Genomic DNA, 15,530 nt, shown 5'->3' with positions numbered 1-15,530 from the left:
CTTTGATTTTTAATGTGGGGGGGCATCCAAGCCTCCCCACTAGAGGGGGGTACCTGGTGGGCTAGTTGGCCCCCAACGACTATCAGGATTGAAGAGGAATTAATTCCTCAACTTAAAATGCACCACAGGGCGTGTTTGCAGACATTTCACCTCAGGCCCTGCCCCCTTCCTTTCACCATTGTACAAAAGCTTCCCCTGACGAGTTGTAAGATGGGTAAATAATTCCCCTTTAATACTGAGGGTCCCTGGGGGCCAACTAGCCCACCAGGTACCTCCAGTATGTGCCAGGGAGCTGCGTTGCAGAGAGGTGTTCAGAGGCCATGCCCCTTTTCACACCTCTCTGCAACACAGCTCAGCGGCACTTACTGGAGGTACCTAGTTGGCTAGTTGGACCCTAGGGACCCTCAGGATTCAATAGGACTTAATCTCCCAACTTAAAACGGCCACTGGGTGCTTTTAGACAGTGGTGAAGGGATGGGACAGGCCTGAGGTGATTTGTGCAAAAATGCCCTGTGGCACGTTTTAAGTTGGGGAAATAATTCCACTTCCATCCTGAGGGCCCCTGGGGGGCAGCTAGCCCATTAGGTGCTTCCAGTAAGCGCCACTGCGCTGTGTTGCAGAGAGGTGGTCCAGGCCATGCCCCTTTTTATACATCTCTGCAGTGCAGCTCTGTGGCGCTTACTGGAGGTACCTAGTGGGCTAGTTTGACCGTAAGGACCCTCAGGATTCAAGGGGAACTAATCTCCCAACTTAAAATGGCCACAGGATTTGTTTACATAGCGGAGAAGGGAGGGGACAGGGCCTGAGGTGACGTGTGCAAACACATCATGTGGCACATTTTAAGTTGGGGAAATATTTGCACTTCAAACCTGAGGGCCCCTGGAGACTAACAAGCCTACCAGGTGCTTCCAGTAAGCGCCACTGCACTGCGTTGCAGAGTGTTGGTCCAGACCGTGCCCCTTTTTGCACCTCTCTGCAATGCAGCTCTGTGGCTACTGGAGGTACCTAGTGGGCAGTTTGACTCTAGGGACCCTCGGGATTCAAGGGGAATTAATCTCCCAACTTAAAACGGCCACAGGGCGTGTTTATATAGTGGGGAAGGGAGGGGACGGGGCCTGAGGTGATATGTGCAAAAACCTCCTGTGGCGTGTTTTAAGGTGGGGAAATATTTCCCCTTCAATGCTGAGGGCCCCTGAGGGCTAACTAGCCCACCAGGTGCATCCCGTAAGCACCACTGTGCTGTGTTGCAGAGAGGTGGTCCAGGCCGTGCCCCTTTTTACACCTCTCTGCCATGCAGCTCTCTGGTGCTTACTGGAGATACCTGGTGGATTAGTTGGCATTAAGGGACACTAAGGATTCAAGGGGACTTCATCTCCCAAAATAAAACGTCCACAGGGCATGTTTGGGCACATGTCACCTCAGGCAACCCCTCCCTTCACCAGTGTGCAAACACGCTCTGTGATGCGTTTTAAGAGGTAGTTTTAATCCCCCTGCCCTATTATGTACTAGGGATCTTACAGAGGAGGTCATGGTAATCACAGGGTTACCCCAACGCATAGTGTAACCTAGTGTATGTAGGTGTTTTCACTGTATTCTAAGTGTCTTTTAGCATAGCACTGGCTCTAGGCCTCAGATTCAGTTACCTTTGGTTACAGGAGGACTTTCTGCTCCTCTGTTGGTTCTTTCTGCACATCTTTTCTTCTTCCTGTACTTTTCTTCGTCTTTGTGGACTACTGTTGCATCTTTCTTCTTTTCTTTTTTTTCTTTCTGTACGTTTTATCTTCTTTCTTCACATATTGTACCTCTGTACGTATATTTAGAAACTAGCATTTAACAAACATTTGAAATTCACTTAAAAAAACATAGGTTTCAGGCACATTATAGTTAGAAATTAGCATTTAAAAAACCTTAGAAATTCACTGAAAAAACCATAGGTTTAAGGGACATTTCACTTGTACAAAACCATAGAAATTACCCCGTTATAGTTAGTTCAGCTAACTATAACTCGCGCGCCGGCAATGCACTGCTGATGACGTCACATATTACATCACTCATGACATGGTCAGTGACATCACTCATGACATCACTCATGACATCTCAAATGACATCACTGATGACACCACTGATGATATCATCCTTGTGATAGAGTGGCAGACCTCCTCTCACTCTAATATAACCTGTGATACACACACTTAGAAATAGAAACTAGCCTTTTTAAACCAATGGACATACCTATACCACTAACAACACACCTATTCAGTAATTCCAACATCTACACACACATCCACTCATTCACCAACAGTCCTATACAGTCACTCATACATGTACTCACTCATCATATGTACTCTTACACTTATACATCCTGTTACACACCGACACTCATCCATATAGTTAGTCACACACATAGTTACACATGCAAAGTATTACACATCCATTTACTTGCATATACAATTATACACACACCACAACATTCACTGCTACAGAAACCTACACATACTTACTCTCTTAAAATCATTGTCAGTGAAATTGCTCTCCCACCCTCGCAGCTCCACCATTAAGTGAGGTGCCCCTGCCCCTGCACTCTTGAGTGTTGGTGATCAAGGCCCTCCTCCACCCACAAGTTTCCCTGCGCCTCATCCCTGGTGGTCCAGTGGACCTCTGTCTCCTTTCTTTCTTTCTGCTCCTTCACTCGTTTTTCTCCCCTTTCTATCTTTCACCTTTCTGCACCTCTGCTCTTTTGCGCCTTATTTCTGCCCATTTTCCCTTTCTCTCCCTCTGCTCCTTCACTCGTTTCCACTCGTTTTTTCCCCTTTCTATCTTTCACCTTTCAGCACCTCTTCTCTTTTATGCCTTATTTCTACCCATTTTCCCTTTCTCTCCCTCTGCTCCTTCACTCGTTTTCACTTGTTTTTCTACCCTTTCTATCCTTCACCTTTCTGCTCTTTTCTGCATTTCTGCTCTTTTGTGCCTTATTTCTACTTATTTTCCCTTTTTTCTTTATCTCTTCTTTCCTCCCTTTGCCTTTCCCCTCCGCTGCTGCCCCAGCGACCTCTCCCCCCCCAGCGTGACCGGCCCAATACAGCTTCCCTCCCCGCTCCCGCCTCCAACTGTCCAGCCCTCCCCGACCCCTACTAAATGGCGGCCACTGCGGGGAGAGGCAAGCAAGACCACTGACTATTTTTCAGTGAAATTGCTCTCCCAGCCTTGCAGCTCCACCATTAAGTGAGGTGCCCCTTCCCCTGCACTCTTGAGTGTTGGTGATCGAGGCCCTCCTCCACCCGCAGGTTTCCCTGCGCCTCATCCCTGGTGGTCCAGTGTACCTCTGTCTCCTTTCTTTCTTTCTGCTCCTTCACTCATTTTTCTCCCCTTTCTATCTTTCACCTTTCTGCTCTTTTCTGCATCTCTGCTCTTTTGTGCCTTATTTCTGCTTATTTTCCCTTTTTTCTTTATCCCTTCTTTCCTCCCTTTACCTTTCCCCGCTGCTGCTGCCCCCGCGGCCCCTCCACCCCCCAGCGCGACCGGCCCAATCCAGCTCCCCTCCCCGCTCCCAGCTGTCCAGCCCTCCCCGACCCCTACTTAATGGCGGCCACTGCGCGGGCGCGCTGCTGGTGCACCGAAGGCGTGTCAAAGGCAAGCACTTCTGCGCCCGTCTGCGACCAGCACCAGGAACCCTGGACCTCCGCCCCGCCAACGCTACGACCCAGCAGCACTCCATGCACTCAACCCAGGCTGCAACAACAACTGCAAGCTAGCATCACCAGCCGACACCCATGGACCCTTCAGCTGTCACCGCTGCCGGCACACCTGCAGCACCGCCAAGAACACGGATGCGGCACAACCCGCCCACAAGAACACAACCGAACCAAAGACACTGCAATGCATCCTCCTCAACATCTGATCACTCCACAAACACACCACAGAAATCTGGGACCTCCTCGACAGCACCACCCCAGACGTAGCATTCTTCACCGAAACCTGGACCAACACCACCTCGGGATTGGACATCGCCATCGCCATCCCCCAAGGATACAATATCTCCAGGAAGGACCGCCCCACCCACCCAGGAGGAGGAATCGCCATCGTCCACAAATCCAGCCTCCGCCTGAGCACACTCCCTGACGAGTCCACAGAACTGATGAAACTTATTGACTTCAAGATACTGGCCAGCCCCACCGCCGCCCCCGAGGAACCCTCATCTACCGACCCCCTGGACCCCGCAGACCCTTCGCCAACTCCATCACGGACATTATCTCCCCGCAGGCCATGGCCTCCACCAACTACACCCTGCTGGGAGACCTGAACTTCCACCTCGACAATCAACCTGACCCCAACACCACATGCCTCCTGGACAACCTCCACAACATTGGACTCCACCAGATCGTGACCGAGCCCACGCACTCAGCAGGACACACCCTCGACCCCCTCTTCACTACAGGAAACTCCATCACCTTCAGCCACACCACCGAACTCCCATGGACCGACCATCGTTGCGTCCACTTCACCTTCAGAACACCCACCATCCACAGACACCAGCACCTGCTTCCACAAAGAAACTGGGCCAAAATCACTGATGACCAGCTCACCTCCTCACTCAACAACTCCACCCCAACCATTGCGGAAAACGACGACCCCAACACCGCAGCCCGAACCCAGCATAGATAGATCTCGGACAGCACCAACACCATAGCCCCCCTCAAGAAAAACAACAATACCCATGCCAAGAAAGCCAGATGGTTTACCACTGAACTTCGAGAGTCCAGGCGCACATGCCACCGCCTCGAAAAGGCCTGGAGAAACACCAAATCCACAGAAGCCCACAACAACTTCAGAGCCACCACCAACGCCCACCATCACCTCATCAGAGAAACGAGGAAAAAAGCGATTGAAGATAGAATCTCTACCCATGCACACAACAGCAAGGAACTCTTCAGCATCATCAAGGAGTTCGCCCAACCCACCAGCGAGTCTACCGACATCCCTCCCTCACAAGACCTCTGCGACAAACTCAGCATCTTTTTCCACCACAAAATCAAGAGCATCTACGACACCTTCGACGAAGACAACCAACACACTGAACCCTCACCAACCACCCCTGACACCCGGAAACCAGCGATTGATGACTGGACAGCCCTCACCACTGAAGACACACTGAAGACAATGAAGTCAATCCACTCAGGGGCCCCCACGGACCCCTGCCCCAACCACATCTTCAACAGAGCCGCCAACACCATCGCACCCATGCTCCGCCAAACCATCAACCCTCTCCCTGGCGACCGCCTCGTTCCCCGACAATTGGAAACACGCCGAGGTCAACCCCCTTGTAAAGAAACACTCAGCGGACCCCACCAACCTCAAAAACTACAGACCCATCTCCCTGCTCCTGTTCCCAGCGAAAGTCATCGAGAAAGCCATCAACAGCCAACTCGCCACATTCATTGAAGAACACAACAGCCTCGACTCCTCCCAATCCGGCTTCAGAAAAAAACACAGTACGGAAACCGCCCTCCTCGCCGCAACAGACGACATCCGCACCTTACTGGACAAAGGAGAAACAGTAGCCCTCATCCTCCTCGACCTATCAGCGGCGTTCGACACAGTCTCCCACCGCACCCTAATACGCAGACTCTACGATGCAGGAATCCAGGACAAGGCCCTAGACTGGATCTGCTCCTTCCTCTCCGGCAGGACGCAGCGGGTCAGACTCCCCCCTTTCCTCTCGGACTCCACACCTACCACCTGCGGAGTCCCCCAGGGCTCCTCCCTCAGCCCGACGCTCTTCAACGTCTACATGGCTCCACTTGTCCCCATCGTCAGAACCTACGGACTCAACATTGTGTCATATGCAGACGACACCCAGCTCATCCTCTCCCTATCCAACGAGCCCAACACCACCAGACGCAACTTTCGAGAAGGCATGGAAGCCGTCGCCAAATGGATGAAAAACAGCTGCCTACAACTGAACACCAACAAAACAGAAGTACTCATCATGGGCCCAAACCCCGACGCCTGGAGCGACACCTGGTGGCCCACCGCCCTCAGAAACCCGCCAACCCCCACAGACCACGCACGCAACCTGGGAATCATCCTGGACTCCGAGCTCAAAATGGACCGCCAGATCAACTCTGTCTCATCTTCCTGCTTCCACACCCACCGCCTCCTTCGTAAGACCTTCAAATGGATCCCCCTCGAACACCGAAAGACAGTCACTCACACCCTGGTCACCAGCAGACTCGACTACGGCAACGCACTCTACGCCGGAATAAACAAAAACCTCATCCGCAAGCTACAGAACATCCAGAACGCCGCCGCAAGACTGGTCCTCAACCTGCCAAAACACTGCCACATCTCCCAGCACCTGCGCACACTCCACTGGCTCCCCGTTGAGGCGAGAATCACCTTTAAGATGCTCACCCACGCACACAAGGCCCTCCACGGCACCGGACCAGCATACCTGAACAGCTGACTCAAATTCCACGCACCCCAAAGGACCCTACGATCAGCCCAGCTTTCCTACGCCCTGGTCCCCCACACCAGAAAGACCAGATCGGGAGGCCGCTCCTACTCCTTCCTCGCGGCCAAAGCATGGAACGCCCTTCCGCTCCACCTCAGACAGACAACATCGCTCCCCATCTTCGCAAGAAACCTCAAAACCTGGCTCTTCGACAGACCCCCTCCTTGATGGAATGGAACCTGCACCCCCCTTAACCCCCCACCCCTAGCGCCTTTAGACCCTTACGGGTGAGTAGTCGCGCTTTAACAAACTCCTGATTGATTGATTGATTGATTAAACATTCACTAATAGAAACACATACTTATTTACACAGGTACTCTTCCAATCTCTCACTCTTTTATACACCCATACTCACATATACTACTTTAAAACATATGTAGTTACTCATAAAGACAGTCATTCACTCACTAACACACCCATACACACACTCATCCACCCATACAGTTCTGCACACATGCTGTCTTCAACACATACAAACAGTGAGTCACTCATTCATACATCTATGCACTAAGTAATACCCCTCACCGAACCATACAGACACTCATACTGATGCTCAAAAAAACAACTAATAACCCATATAGACAACCATGTAGCTACTCACCAACCCATGCAGCCACTTATACACAAAATGAGAGACTGATACAGATATTTACATATTTAAACATTACTCACTAACCAGTTATACATCAATTTTACAAAAGAAATAGCCATTTAGACACTTATATACCCATTTATTCTTCCATCGACATGATATATATATATATATTCAATCTTCACAAAAAACACACATTCACTAGATGATGTCATCAGTGATGTCAATTATTAATCATTAATAATCAATGTATAATTAATTAATAGTACATTTAACACACTAACAATATAAAATATTAAATACAAACATATGTATGATTGAATTACTTTCCACCATACTCCCTAAAAAATAACACAACCTAAAAAATAAGACAATTAACATATTTACCAATTAATAATTAATATCCAATTAACTAATTAATACCATTTTTTAAACTATTAACAAACTAAAATAGTAAATACATTAATATCCATACTAATAATATAAAGAGAGAGCCCAAACCTTTGAGGCGGGTAATCTCAGGAACCACAGCGCCAATCACAACACCCAATACAGCATTGGGAAGGACCGTTTCGGCAGATGGACATAGGCTCTACAGGTGCCCACCATATACAATAGAAAGGTAAAAGAACCTTAGGGGCAAAGTAGTCCCTTGTGGACGTGGGCGTTCTGCTCGGGGCGTTGTTCTGGGGGACTGTGCATACAGCGATATGCGAGGTATGCATACACAGCGATGGGCGTGGTATTCCGAAAAACACAGCCTTCACAGTACTCCCTTGTGGGCGTGTGCATTGTGCTGGGGGCGTGGCCATACAGCGATGGGAACGGCATTTGTGGGAAATGGGGCACGGCAATCCTGGAAAACAAGCGTTCACAGTAATCCGTTGTCGGCGTGTGCGTTGAGCTGGGGGCGTGTAAAATAGGCGTTCACAGTACTCCGTTTTGGGTGTGTGCGTTGTGCTAGGGGCGTGGGCATACAGCGATGGGCGCGCCTCAAACCAAGCTGTATTCCACCGCTTGCGCCAAGCGTTCTGGGGGCGACTACTGTTACAATACCCCTGGCCGGTGCTTTTGGCAATTTGCGGTGCATTTGCCGTTGACGCCATGTGGGTCGTCTAACTGGCAAGACAGCGGGCAAACACGCTCCCGGCTCACACACTTCGCATTTTGCTGAGGCCTCAACTACAGCAGACAAACATGCTCGTGGCTGGAGCCGCCACACACCCTAACATATTGCTCCGGGGCTGAGGCGGGGGCTGAGTGAGTCAGCGTACCAGCGGGGATACAAAAAATTCAACGCACTGCACTTTCACACACGCGCAGCGTGGCAGCACGCTGTCACGCACTGAACTCTCAGCATAAAGGACCTAACACCAGCCACACAACATCGACCAGGACGCTGTCGGAGACTGAAACACCAACGGACTCCATAGCACCCACAGGCTGCAAACGTTACCGCTGCTGAGGCACATATCACAAGGCCGGTTACTCACACTGGCTGCACAAGAGGACGCCCATGTTGCACAGCAATGGACAAGTACTGTTACTCTATATGCACAACTAAACTGAGCAGGTAAAAGACGACGTGCAAGGTCATTGTTAAAGCAGGCATCTGACTCATCTTACCTTTTGTAATACTTACCTAATTCTGCATACGTGACAATTTACATTTGTGTACTCACTGTAAATTAAATGACTTCCCACCATATTCCCCTATAAACCCACAACCTGCAATTTTTCTCTCTTGCATGCAAGACTTCCAATTTATTCAATTGTTGTTGTGCCTGCATGGGCAGATCCCCATGACTCCTTCCTCACCATGTAGCGTTGGGCAGCTTCGTAGCACGAGGCTGTCAGCTGTCTGTCTCCCATTCCCCCTTTTTAGGTCGAACCTAGACAGATCTTGCGCTGTCTGGGAGATCTGTTGGATGTACTTTGTGGAATCTTGAGATCAGCCCTAGGACTTGTCTGCTTCTGCCTTTGCTTATGGACTTTTTTTCTGTACAAATGCTTCTAATTAACTGTCTTTATAAAAAACGACCAGTAGAGGGCAGTAACATGCCAGAATTGCTTTCTGCTTGTTCAACTGCCTCTAATTAACTGCCTTGATAGAAAACGAACAGTAGCGGTCAGTAAAATGCCAGAATTGCTTTCTACTTAGGGAATTTCTTTTTTTATTTTGCTGGTCACTACCTCTATTTAGTTTTCTTGATAGAAAACGACCAGCTGAGGTCAGTAAAATACCATAAGCACAGATTCCAGGCCATAGAAACTTGTATTCAACGAGCACACATAGAAAATAATAATTTTTTTAAATATTATATTTTCAGTGACATGACCACCGAAGCTTTGGACAATACAATGTCCTGCTGATAGGCAGTTTTTCTCTCCATGTGTTCCCATACCTGGAGTGTTCCACAATTTGGTGCTTACTTTCCCTCCATATTAAAGAACAGTAGATGTTTTGGCACCCAGGCTAATGTGCTGCATAGCCAAATACATATATGGTCCCAAAGGCAAGACCGATTGTATTGCAAATGCTTGTATTATCTCCCATCTGCTCGTTTTTCATGGCTTTTTCATTTTTTATTAAGCATGGGCGGAAAATCCGTTCTGCTCGCGGATTTTGGGGATTTTCGGTAAATTCGCAATCCGCGAACTCTCTCGAATTTACCGAAAATCCGCAAACTCGCACGCAGCTGATTTTTTTTTCTTGGTGATAAAATATTGCGGCGTGCGACGTTCACTTACCGTCATTCAGTGTTTGCCGAGTTGTTTTTCTCGATATTTTGCGAGTGTTGCGCCATTTTGGATCTTGCCACCTTGCACAGCGAGAGTTTGTCAATGCGAGTACGCCGTGATCACTTATCGTGGGAGTTCGCAATTGCGAGCACGTAGATGCGGTGGGCAGCAACAATCTCGCACTCGCGAAATTACAAAATTAGCAATTCTGCACAAGAAATCCACCAGCAAGCAGCATAAACCTTCTGAAAATGATGATTTTTTTTAGAATAACGTTGACATTTGCCTGCACTTTTTTTTGCAAGGAGTCCATTTTGGGGGGGTTGGGAGGAAGGAAGTGCCCCACAGTCTCCAACTTCCTGTTCCTGTCCAGCAGGCTCCTCCCAGTGCTTTCTTCATGTGCTGGTCACTTTCATTCGGATCTTGACCTGGAAGGATTACTTTTTGTGGATGCTGCTGGATATTTGGATTTTAGGCCTTTTTGACTTTCTTTGGATCACTTTTGGATTAGAAATTTCACAAGTAAGTTTGTTTGGGGCATTACAGTTGCTGCAACTACAATTTTTGAAGTTTCAATTTTTGGGCTGTTGTTGGGGCCTTTTGAGCAGGGGTAGTGAGTGGTGCATGGGCCTAGTCTTTCTGTGGGGTGACTTGAATTTAAACATCATGGAGGGCATGGATGGCATGGGATTGTGCTGATTTTTCTGTGTTTTTCGATTTTTGGGCTGTTGTTGTGGCCTTTTGACCAGGGGTAGTGAGTGGTGCATGGGCCTAGTCTTTCTGTGGGGTGTCATGAATTTAAACATCATGGAGGGCATGGATGGCATGGGATTGTGCTGATTTTTCTGTGTTTTTCGATTTTTTGGGCTGTTCATGGGGACAGGCCATGTGGGTGGGGTACCATTTTGAGTGCTGGTACAGGCAGACCCTGGCCATGTGCTGGGAGGCAAGTGGCCTTTTTGAATGCAGGCAGTGTTCTTAGGCCTGCAACCATTTTGCCTAGCTTTCAACCATTATGCCCAGGGGTAGTGAGTGGTGCATGGGCCTAGTCTTTCTGTGGGGTGTCTTGAATTTAAACATCTTTGAGGGCATGGATGGCATGGGATTGTGCTGATTTTTGTGTGGTTTTCGAGTTTTTGGGGTGTATAACTGAACTGATGTTCCTCTGTCTTCCATTGCTTTTAGGTGCACAAGACTCAAGAGAACCACCAGTGCCAGGAAGAAGTCCTGCAGCGGTGTGTGTGTGCAGCATAACGTCACGCGACGTCACATCTGGCCACAGACAACTCTGCAACTCGTGCAACTGCGGCCTTTTGTTCTGACCTCTGAAGAAGATGGCTCCAAAAAAATTTCCCCATAGCTCCTCTAGCAAGAAAGTTGCCAGTGAGGAGCAGAAGAAGCAAGTTACCAAGGAGACTGGTGTGCCGCCCAACACATTTTTTGGGAGTAAAAAAAAAAAGTACGCCTGCAGCAGCAGCAGGATCTGCTGGGGACCAAGCTGGGAGCAGCATCCCCGCTCTATTGGGCTCAGTGCAACCACCACCACGCCAACTTAAGTCCAAGCCCTTGAGTGCTGCAGAGGCACTTAGTCTAGTTGTTCAATCACCATCGACCAGTGAGGTTGGCTCATCACAAGAAAGTAGCAGCAATGTCCCTCAATCAACAAGGTTGTTGTAACTCATCTGACGAGTGTTGAACAACCACAGCCGCAACAACAACCACATGTGCAAGTACAAGCCCAAGTACAAGTGGAAGGAGAGGCAGCGCAAGGAGATGCGCAAGCAGAGGTGCATGGAGGGTCACAAGTGCCCACAATAGTTGTTCCTCCCGAAGGAGGGGCACATCGGGAAATCGACAATCAAGCCGAGGTATCATTTGAGGAAGCCACTCCTCCTGATGAACATTCATTGTCTTCCACATCCCTAGCAAGGAAGAGATCAAGGGTGGTGTCTACATCTTCTTCAAGCACACCTCCTTCTGATTATACGGATCAAAATTGGGAACCAGTACCACTGCCGTCTGAGAGTGAGGCACACCATGATCTGACAAAGGTAGTTAAGCGTAAAAGGAAGCTCGTCCAAAGTCTCATAGTTATGGAGTGTGATGAGGCTCAACAAGAAGTGGTGCATACTCCTGCTGATGAAGACTCTCACGACGACGACACAGTCATCATAAAGGTCACTAAAGCCCTATCGGGCATGCAGCAAACAGACATTTGACCCCAGCCCGTGAAGCTGCTTAGCGTGATGATGTTGTCGACGAGGAGGCAATGGAAAAACCACAATCATTGGAGTTAACTAGTACACCAACACCTACCGCTTCCATATTTCTTCCTCACCAGAAGGGACCTCCATCCATCTCGACCTCAATTAGTGGTGGTGAAAGTGCACAACGTAGTAAAGTTCGGCAATCCACATCCTCGACTGCATCTGGCATTAGAAGCATGACCACCACCAGTATCACCGCCTCCTTCGGCCCCCACAGACATTTGAAGTCAGCAGTTTGGGACTTCTTTAGTGTTTGCCCAAAAAAGGAAAACTTTGCCATTTGTAGCGTTTGTAAGCTTGCAGTTAGTCGTGGTAAGTTTGGTACCAACTATGGTACCGGAGGCCAGAGAGGTCATCTTAAGAGACAGCACGCTGTCCAATGGTTTGCGCACCTGAAGGAGATCAAGGAAGCCCGAATTGCAAGTCAAGAAAACGTTGATGTTTCATCTGATGATGACGAGGAGGAAGAAGACGTGTCAAACACTTCACTTACACCCAGTACCCCTGTCAGCAGCACACCCCATGTGAGCCACACTTAGAGTGTGGGAGAGAGTGAGACACCAATGCAAAAAAGTTAATCAGCGAGCATAACTGGGTCGAAGAAGTCATCATCATCATCATCCCGTAAATGCATGGTCCAGGCCAACATTAGAACCATGTTGTTTTCAGACGCGCCATATGATCGCAACCACCCACTGACGCGTCTGTATAACACTAAGCTGGCTAAAATGCTAGCTCTGGACATTCTCCATTTTTCTTTTGTAGAAGGGGTTGGTTTTCTAGAATTAGTGGCAGCGCTCAGCCCTAAATGGAAGGTTCCTAGCTGGTTCTATTTTGCCACAGTTGCGGTTCCAACACTACATGAAGATGTGCTGGAGGTGATTGGGGCAGCTTTGCAGAAGAGTGCTGTTCACACTATACATCTGACAACAGATATGTGGACCAGTGGCGCAGGTGCTGATTACATGTGCATCACTGCACACTGGGTCTCTTTTTCAGGGGTTAAAGCAAAGCTAGACGCAGGTGTTGACCCGGACCAAGTTTTTAAAGTTGCTTGGAAACATGCAACACTAGCCATGTTTGGCTTGGAAAAACGTCATACAGCAGAAAACATTTTGAATGAGTTTTACACAAAGGTCTTTCACTGGCTGTCCCCAGAAAAACGCCAGATTGGTTATGTTTCCACGGATAATGGCGCCAATATAGTTAGGCCATGGATCTGGGTCACTATTTCAGAGTGCCGTGTTTGGCGCACTGTATAAACCTGGTTGTTAAAAAATTCTTGAGTGAAGACAGTCCAGCGTGCAAGTTAGTGCCACCTGCCGAAGAATGTGCAACCATTTCAGCCATTATTTTAAGGCCCGGAAGCATCTGAGGAGCCTGCTACATGAACGTTGAATGCCAGTGAAAGCACTCATCCAGGAGGTGCCAACACGTTGGAACTCAATCTTCTACATGCTTGAGCGTCTGTATGAGCAGTATACGGTACTCGATCACTATTTCTTAACACTGGGTACAGCTCAGAAGGACCTGAGGCTAGATGCGGCGTAATGGAAGCTAGTTAAAAGCCTGACAGACATGCTTTGTCCTTTTGAGGTCTTCACGCGTGCAGTCAGCAGGGAGGACTGTAATTTAGGAAAAGCTATCCCATTGTTGCGCATGCTGGAGCACCAACTGAAGGCGGTGTCTTCTATGTTTCAAAAAGATGAAGAAAAGAAAGACGCTTTTGTTTTGGTGGAGAAATTATTAGAGCGCCTACTTGGCGATGAACGTCTTAAAATGATTCACTCAGAACACCTTTACATTTGTGCTACTATTCTGGATCCACGCTACAAAAAGGCGCTGGCAGGCCGAGCATTCTTTCCTTTTGATGATGAAGATGTTACAAAGTACAAACGTTGGCTAGCTTTTTCAGCCATGAGGTTTGAAAGAGAACGGCAGCAAATTGAAGGAAAAGGCAGTACATCAGCATCAGCAGGCCATCCCCAGTCAAAAGAATCCACTTCTGCACCTGTGGCTGTGGCACAAGTGACCACTCAGCCATTAAAGACACCGGCAACCGGATCATCTGCACCAGACACAACAGTAACATTGGGTGAAGAAGAGGATTGGCTAACTTGGCTTGGGTTTGGTTCTCAAAAGGTCCCAGCAAAAAGTAAGCAAAGTGAAGGAACCTTGGAGAACCTTGAGTCGATGGTGCAGGACTATCTGAATGACTCAACTGAGGTCTATGTTAATGCTGACCCATTGGTGTATTAGCATGGGAAAAAAGAATTGTGGGCACAGCTCTCCAACCTGGCTATAAACTACTTGTCTTGCCCACTCACAAGCGTGTCTTCTGAATGTGTTTTCAGTGCTGCTGGTGGCATTGTAACTTCCGAACGGAGCCGCCTCTTGCCCAAAAATGTGGAGAGGTTAACAATGATCACGATGAATCAGCACCTCATACCACCAGATTACAAATTACGAGAACCCACGCCGGATGAAGACAAGGAGGACAGCATCGTGGATGAGGGAATTTCTTCTCTGTTGACACTGACCTACTCCTGCCTGAATTCGCAGAGTATGAGGACGAACTCTTATTCTTATTCCCTGACACCGAGCCCTGAAAATGTGCCAATGAATCAATAACTTTCTTTTTTGTCCTTATTCACTTTTATTCCTGTGTGTCTGTCTGTCTTTGTTTTGCACAGTTAATATATTTAAAACTTTAATCACCTAATCACAAAAACAAGCCCATCAGCAGAACTGTCTTCACTTGTTTGCTTATTGATTTGAAGGTGCTGCAGTCTGCATTCCTCAGGTTCACAAGTTCACAAGAACATGCTCCTCTATCCTCCTCCTCCAGACTCCTATTTCCCTCAAAGCAGAGGGCTGGATTACGCCCAATGAAGAAAGACTCTGCACTTGTGGGGGTGTTCTACTTCTTTGCGGGTGAGTTGGCGGGTCTTGAGGCATTGCTGGGAAGCTCTAATACCGGATAAAAGTGGTATGGACCAAATCGGAGGCGAAATTCTTTTGTGTTTTTGCTGACTTGCTTGCCTTTGAGGTGCTCTTTGGGGGGCTTCTGGGTGTTTGTTGGTGGATTTGGGGGTCTGGGAGCACTGCTGGGACAGTGTAATTTTGATTGCATTGGCTTTTCAGGAAATCCGTGGTGGAAAACGGGAGTTATGACCTAGCTGCACAGCGCGTTTGGACCGAAGGCCGATAAATATTGTAAGTATGAGATTTTCCTTTTTGGCTGCTTGGGGGTGTTGATGCTTTTTTGCGGGTGGGTTGGTGGGTCTTGGGGCATTGTTGGGAAGGTCTAATACCGGATAGAACTGGTTTGGAGAAAATCCATGATGACATTTTTTTTGCTATTTCTGACATTTCGCTCAATATAGCGTTTTCGGGGGCCTGTTTGGGGGGCTTCCTG

The 15,530-nt window shown here is 48.4% G+C and overlaps 1 pseudogene; it reads left to right on the top strand.

Moving 5' to 3' along the window:
* The first annotated feature begins 13,432 nt into the window (after nt 1-13,432).
* Nucleotides 13,433-14,721, top strand: LOC147712635 (zinc finger BED domain-containing protein 6-like; annotated as a pseudogene).
* The last annotated feature ends 809 nt before the right edge of the window (nt 14,722-15,530 follow it).

This window comes from Lissotriton vulgaris, chromosome 5 (genome assembly GCF_964263255.1).
Source record: "Lissotriton vulgaris chromosome 5, aLisVul1.2, whole genome shotgun sequence".
NCBI classification, from domain to species: domain Eukaryota; kingdom Metazoa; phylum Chordata; class Amphibia; order Caudata; family Salamandridae; genus Lissotriton; species Lissotriton vulgaris.
Note: the sequence above shows the minus strand (reverse complement) of the source record. Positions and strands in the feature narration are given on the sequence as shown.